The following is a 7,357-nucleotide window of genomic DNA, read 5'->3' as shown; positions in this document are numbered from 1 at the left end:
GACATCGTCAGTATCATTTCACAGATTCCCTGTGAAATGAGAAACATATCAGAAACAAATGGATCTCAAGAATCCGGAGGGATCTAGGTTCATATTTTAAGGTAATACTATATTTGGCCCACTATACAGTAGCTAGCTACCAGAATCTAGCCCAGGTAGGTAGCTAACTAGCTAACAGGCTAGCTAGCAGTTGTAGCTGTGAAATGAACATGACTTGTTAACACCAATTACGTGTTGGTGGCATGTAAAATGTTCCCCCGTGTTCTCAGCACAAAATAGTTATGTGATTTAGTCTCACATTGAAGTAGCGCAGTGGAAAGTAAGGGTGCATTTGCCTTCAATGCCGGCGACTGGAGTTCAAATCCCAGCATTAACAAAGGACATTTCTACTGTGAATCACATTTTCCTTTTTAGTTTAAGTTTTTCTTGTTTATGACCAAAGCCTTTCCCTAACCTTAACCAAGTTGTTTTAGTTGCCTAAACGTAACCATAACCTCAATCCTGACCTTAACCAAAGTTGTTTTACTTGTATAAACTAAACCGTTGGCCAACCTTTAGCTGAAAATGCCATGTCCAATTTGTGTTATTGTCACAGAATCCAATTTGTGGTGGAGGAACCTAATTTTCACATAATCCGTGTCCACAGCACGTAAATCTGCGTTTCAGAGCTTGTGCTAATTTCACGTATTTGTGTGAGATCATGTTGTTCCAATCCAGAGTGTAAAGCGCAAAATGGCCGCCAAGGGAATAAGGTCAATTGGGCCGTTAACAAGAAGCTTTTGTTCCATATGGAGTTAAGAGGGCTTAGTCATGTGACTTCCATGTGTCCGGAGCTCCAGTGCTGCAACAAATGAGGTCAGCCTCCAGGTATGGGCTTGAACAGCAGGCAGCGCCTCAGGAAGACACACACACACACACACACACACACACACGCAGACACACGTGCAAACACACACACATGCAAACACACACACACACACACAGGAATGCAAAAGGCCCACAATCACACACATATGCACATCCACACATCCAAGCACACATAAAGTCATGCACTTAAGCACACTCCACACACACACACACACACACACACACACACACACGCACACAGACACACGTGCAAACACACACACATGCAAACACGCACACACACACAGGAATGCAAAAGGCCCACAATCACACACATATGCACATCCACACATCCAAGCACACATAAGGGCATGGACTCAAGCACATTCCACACACACACACACACACACACACACGCACACACACACACACCAGCATGCAGAAAGGCACACAGTCACACACATATGCACATCCACACATCCAAGCACACATAAAGTCATGCACTTAAGCACACTCCACACACACACACACACACACACACACACACACACACACACACCGGCATGCAAAAAGGCACACAGTCACACACATATGCACATCCACACATCCAAGCACGCATAAAGGCATGCACTCAAGCACACTCCACACACACACACACACACACACACACACATACACACAAACACACACACACACACACACACACACACACACACACACACACACACCGGCATGCAAAAAGGCCCACAATCACACACATATGCACATCCACACATCCACGCACACATAAAGGCATGGACTCAAGCACATTCCACACACACACACACACACACACACACACACACACAAATACACTGTTTGTAACGGTCCCAATGGGGATGAAGTGATGCAAAATGACATCAGTCCCTCCTGTTTCTGCATACAGTATGTGACTCATTACATGGGCCACTAAAGACTCATCATTATGGCTGCTCAGAGTGAGGAAACAGGCCTGTTATCGCTGCACACATCACCTGGAATGGCCTATTGATCAGCAGCTTGATGTGAAAAAGGTTGATGGTCACTTCACTCTGAACGCTTCGTGTGAATATTGGAAAGAGCGTGTGCAAGAGAGAGAAGGTTAACGAGAGTGTTATTGTGTTATTCTGAGTGGATTGTCAATTCATTTGGAGGCTGAAGAGTGTGTGTATAAGAGAGAGAGAACATACGTGTGCTTTGAGTGTGTGTGTGTGTGTCACTGTGTGGCTAAGCTGATGCATTTTGTATTGTCAAATTTGTGTTTGTAGTTAGCCGGGTCATGTGACGGAGAGGATGCTTTTTGTCTGTGTGTGTGTGTGTGTGGGTGTGTGTGTGCATGAGTTTATATGTGTGTGTGTGCAAGATGACGTGGAGCCCATTTCATCTCTTCACCTATCACCTGCTTTCCTGTGGTGTTTGGACTGATATCACACAGATAGACGCACACACACACACACACACACACACACCTATGACAGCAGTCAACCCCAACTGACCCTTAGTTTACCTGCCTGTAGCCGAAACGCCCCTCCAGACTTTGGCCTGTCAAACACAGCTCTTATCTCAGGTACCAGGATGAAACCTGGAGCTGGACAGGTATGTTATCACAAACCTTTCTGAAGCTCAGGTCGAACTGTCTCGATCAATGGATAATCAATAAAACACAGCACATGATAGAAAACCCAATCATCAAGTTTTGGAAATACTCACTTTAAATTCTAACAACCATTATTGGACCCTATTTTCTCACCATTTTCCATCACACTGATCGATTCTGAGTCAAAGCACTCTTGTAATTTGAATTCTGTTGCACTTCATGATGAATTACAAACTTGATCCATTGCAGAGGTGAGTGAGCAAGTTTTTAAATGAATCCTCTAAATCATGATCTTGTCTCTCGCACCTCATTATATACCCGAAATAGCACTGAAAATGGATAGGCTGACATATTCCGGGAAAATTATTTTGGCTGGTAAAAATTATTCTTGGCAGGTGTTTTGTTTAGCTTACCAGCCCTTGGCAGGTGAAAAAAGTTAATTTCAGACAGTTATCATACAACGTAAGCCTTTTGAGTTGGACCAATCCTACTGCTGTTCTGTGGGATTAAAATTTTACTTCCTAAACAACATAAACTTGACAAATATAATATTGAAAGCTAGTTTAGTATTAAAGTCATGAACTGGTTGCTTGAAAAAACACCTCTATGATGGTGTGACCTGGCTTTGATGTATTAGTTTTATTGTATTTTTTTAATTTGTAGATACTGTGGTATTGATTGTTGTTGTTAATTGCCCAGCCAAATGCACTTGTGTTATCTTTGCTACTGATATCAAAGCCCACAATGGAAATAAGAATGTGACTTTATTGTGTTATCCTTGACGAACAAGCTGTAAGGTAATCCTGCTTCTTGTCTTTGTCGAATAAACTAAACTAAAATAGTGTGCGGATGCTATTTCACTGAGTTGCACTGAAATTATACAGAATATGACAGCCGCAGTTTCTACCCCTGGTGCCCAAATAGTGAGCGGTGATGAATACTGGCTGGGGCTTGGCTGTGTTTGGCTGCGTGACACATCAACACCGTTCCAGGTGGAGCGTCCTATTTCAAATCTTATTGTATCCTATTCATCCAGTCCAAATACAGCATGTGTTATATCCATGGGTGTACACACAGACGCCTGCGCCAGGGTATTAATTACACCCCGTGTCAGGCATTTTGCTACAGATTTAGAGGAATATGTGTAACTTTGAGTATAAGCTCAGTGGGCATATGCGTGGGAAGATGAAATATTCTTTGTGTGCAGGCATGCAAATCGTATTGAATTATACCACCCGCTACGGCAAAGTGTACGCACGCCCATGAAATTTCCATGCATATGAGTGGAGCTTTATGTAACAGGCTGTACTGCAAAAGAGTTATTGTCTGCATTCAGCCCGTATGGCTGTGACATCTTCACTGCTGATGCAATGCAAATGATACACAGGCTAGACTGTTTGCAGCCGATGCCTTAGTCGATATTTAAGAGACGCCTTCCACTGATGTCTGTACAAGGTGTGTGTGTGTGTGTGTGTGTGTGTGTGTGTGTGTGCGTCTGTTTGCATGCTCGCTCTTGATTTTATTGAGTCATTATTACATACATACCGCTGATTTTAAGTCCTATTCCCTTCTTTTCAGCAGGACAGAACCTGATATCTTCCCCATCCCATCCCCCGCGGCCTCACGTCCCATCGCCGATGACCTCACCCTGCCTCAGCCCCGGTGCATGATGGGATAGTGAGCAGAGCTCTGTGTCTGAACAGTGGGTAACTCATTGCTAAGACGTCCACATGACTCATCCCAGTTGACATTATTCAAGATGAAAGTCAGACTTGCTGCTTGTCATGCTTTCATTAATGACTGGAGGGAGAAGGAGGGGCAAGGAGGAGAGGAGAGGAGAGGAGAGGAGAGGAGAGGAGAGGAGAACTGAGGTGAGAGGAGAGGAAAGGAGAGGAGTACTGGGAGGAGAGGAGAGAGGAGAGGAGGACTGAGAGGAGAGGAGAGGAGGTTAGGAAAAGGAAAAGAAAGGGAAAGGAAAGGAAAGGAAAGGAGACGGGAGGAAAGGAAAGAAAAGGACAGGACAGGAAAGGAGACGGAAGGAGAGGAGAGGAAAGGAAAAGGAAGGAGAACTGAGGTTGGAGGAAATTAATTGAAAGGAAAGGAGAGGAAAGGAAAGGAGAACTGAGAAAAGAAAGGAGAGGAGAGGAGAGAGGAAAAGGGAGGAAAGGAAAGGAAAGGAAAGGAAAGGAGAGGTTAGAGGAAAGGAGAGGAAAGGAAAGGAGAACTGAGAAAAGAAAGGAGAGGAGAGGAAAAGGGAGGAGAGGAAAGGAGAGGTTAGAGGAAAGGAGAGGAAAGTGAGAAGACAGTGGAGCAGAGAGAAGCCTGTTCCCTCAGCAAGGCAGTAGAACGATGTACTAAACGTCTGGTCAGCTCATATCACATGATTGATGCAGTAGCAGTTAATAGAATTATTGGCAGTGACTTGAATAGCTTCAGACTGACACGGTGCAGGTGAATGAATCCCTCAGAGAATGTCTTGCAGCTCATTTGTCTCTATTTTCGCATATATTAGCTATAAAGCTTATCTATAAAGTTACATTAGGAGGACACCCATTCACTTCTCTTTATAAGTGGATGATACACGTGTTACTATTCTACATAAAGAACTCATTTCCAAAACTGTGTATACCCATTTAGGAGAAAGATCATCACTTGAAGTTCACCATTCAATAAAATGTATAGAATCCAGTCTGTTTAAAAGTTGTCATTTTGTCATCCAATGATGGCTTATCTTTGAATAAAGGACAATAATTTGTGTTAATTAATAAAGTGATTTTGTTAGAGTATAGGAGTCACTTTTATCCAGTCAAGTCAATTTTACTTATCTAGCGCCTTAAACACAAAACATTCTTACAAAGTGTTTCACAAGTTTAAAAGCAAAAGATAACATACAATTTAAAAATCTAAACGGTAAAAAAAGATTTTTAAATGATGCTAAAAAATGGCAAATAGCGGATATCTCATTTTGCAACAAGACAACAGAAATGACAAAATAAAACTTCACACCAAGTGAGAATGAGACATTATTATGCATGTAACAATATATTTCATTGTTGTTCATTGACCCGCTAAATAAGAACCATGCATGCCCGTCACTATGCAAACAGAGAAGCTGACAGGAGGCATGCTGGGATATTACCTTCACCAGAACACATGCATACTCTCACAGTTTAATAAGCCTGTCTCACTGCTGTGGGAAAAGGACAGAGAAAAAGAAGAGAGACGGGTAATTTCCATCATCCTTTACATTAGCCCTTTATGCACACACACACACACACACATTTTAAATGCTGTATTTGCATCCACTGTGCGCTTGATCCAAATATTACAAAGGTCCAACCTGGTTTAAGGACATGCAGAGACACATTCATTTATACACACACATAAGCTTGCACAAACCACAATTCAGTCACACACACACGCACACACACACACACACACACCCCATCATCCTCCCCAGATCAGCAGAAAGCATCTAGCCTGCTCTCCTCAGTGTTTTGACACTAATTGCACTTTGTCAGGATCAAACTGCCTCGCAGCGTTTTCTCCCCTCTCCCAAAATTCACTTTGACATTTGACAGTCACTGAAAAGGGCTTCCTATCTCGCACATCAGACAGGTATCTAGTGCCGTGTGATAAAAGCCAAATCTAATATTCATACCTTTTTTTCACCCTCTCCACCCCGCCTCCTCCCAGCTTGAGCATCTCAACATTAATCTGCCTCGTCTTGTTTGGATGGGTCTCGTTCAAAGTGGGAAACGGTAGAAAGATACTGTCTGTCTGTCTGATGTGTCCTTACACCTTTTGCATGTTTTTCATGATAACATATGAAGGTTTCTACTCCAAAACACTCTATATTCACTTTGGGGGGTAAAAAAACCTTAAGTTCATCATTCAATATTTGTAAATTAGAGAGGATCTACTCAGTAAAAGTGTTACCAATTTGTCAGCTAAACACTTCAGTTATCTACTATCATTTGAAAAAAACATAATTTGTCTTGATTTTTCGGGTATCAATCATTTTGAAAGATATCGCTTCCCATTTTTCAAAACTCTTCATCCATTCAGGAGAATTATGATTATCTACAGCCGATGAATATTACTTTGACTTCTAAATACTTTGCGTGATTGCGTCCAATATCAGTAGGGTGTATGAATGTGTATGATTTACTATTGTTCTGAAATTGTACATTTTACAAGGTGCTTTGACGCTTTTGTTTCTGTTCAACAGTCATGGCAATGAAGTCATTTATCACTAGAAAGGCCCAGCCGCTGTCAGTTGACTGCTGTTTTTGAATTTTAAAATTGAAATGTCTCAAAATGTCCCTACATGACTTTTCCTGGACCCACTTGTCTGTACAAATTTTTTCGTTCTCATGTTCATGCAAACAAATTCACGTTTTAATTAGATTTATCCCTTTCAAGTGACGGCTCGTTGGCCTTCTTGTTGACCCCCCAAAATCCACCGGCCCTCACGGTGTTAAACTGGCAAATTCAAAAAGAGAAGTGGCGAGGCCTTGGAGGGAAGCGACGCATTAATACTGGGTTACAGAACACAGGCAAGGAGGCAGAGTGAAGCCGCTTGAGGTAAGCCTGTCTGTTTCCAGTGTTTTCAGTAGTGCAGTGAAGTGCTCTCTCATTACACACTACAGGCAGCGACACACAGGCTCACGCTGCACAATACATCATGCAGGTAGAGCACTTCAAAACCCCATCTCTGATGTGAATTGGATGTTTTGGATAGATGAGAGAGAGAAGAGAAGAGGAGAGAGAGTTGCCTATTTGTGTATTGATATGCAGGAGTGGAAACAGTAAAACATCCAACTCAGGTAGAAGTACTGCTACTTTGCTGAGATTTTCCTTAAGTAGAGGTAAAATGACTGGTGTAAAAATCTA

The sequence above is a fragment of the Centroberyx gerrardi genome, chromosome 13 (genome assembly GCF_048128805.1).
Source record: "Centroberyx gerrardi isolate f3 chromosome 13, fCenGer3.hap1.cur.20231027, whole genome shotgun sequence".
NCBI classification, from domain to species: domain Eukaryota; kingdom Metazoa; phylum Chordata; class Actinopteri; order Beryciformes; family Berycidae; genus Centroberyx; species Centroberyx gerrardi.
Note: the sequence above shows the minus strand (reverse complement) of the source record.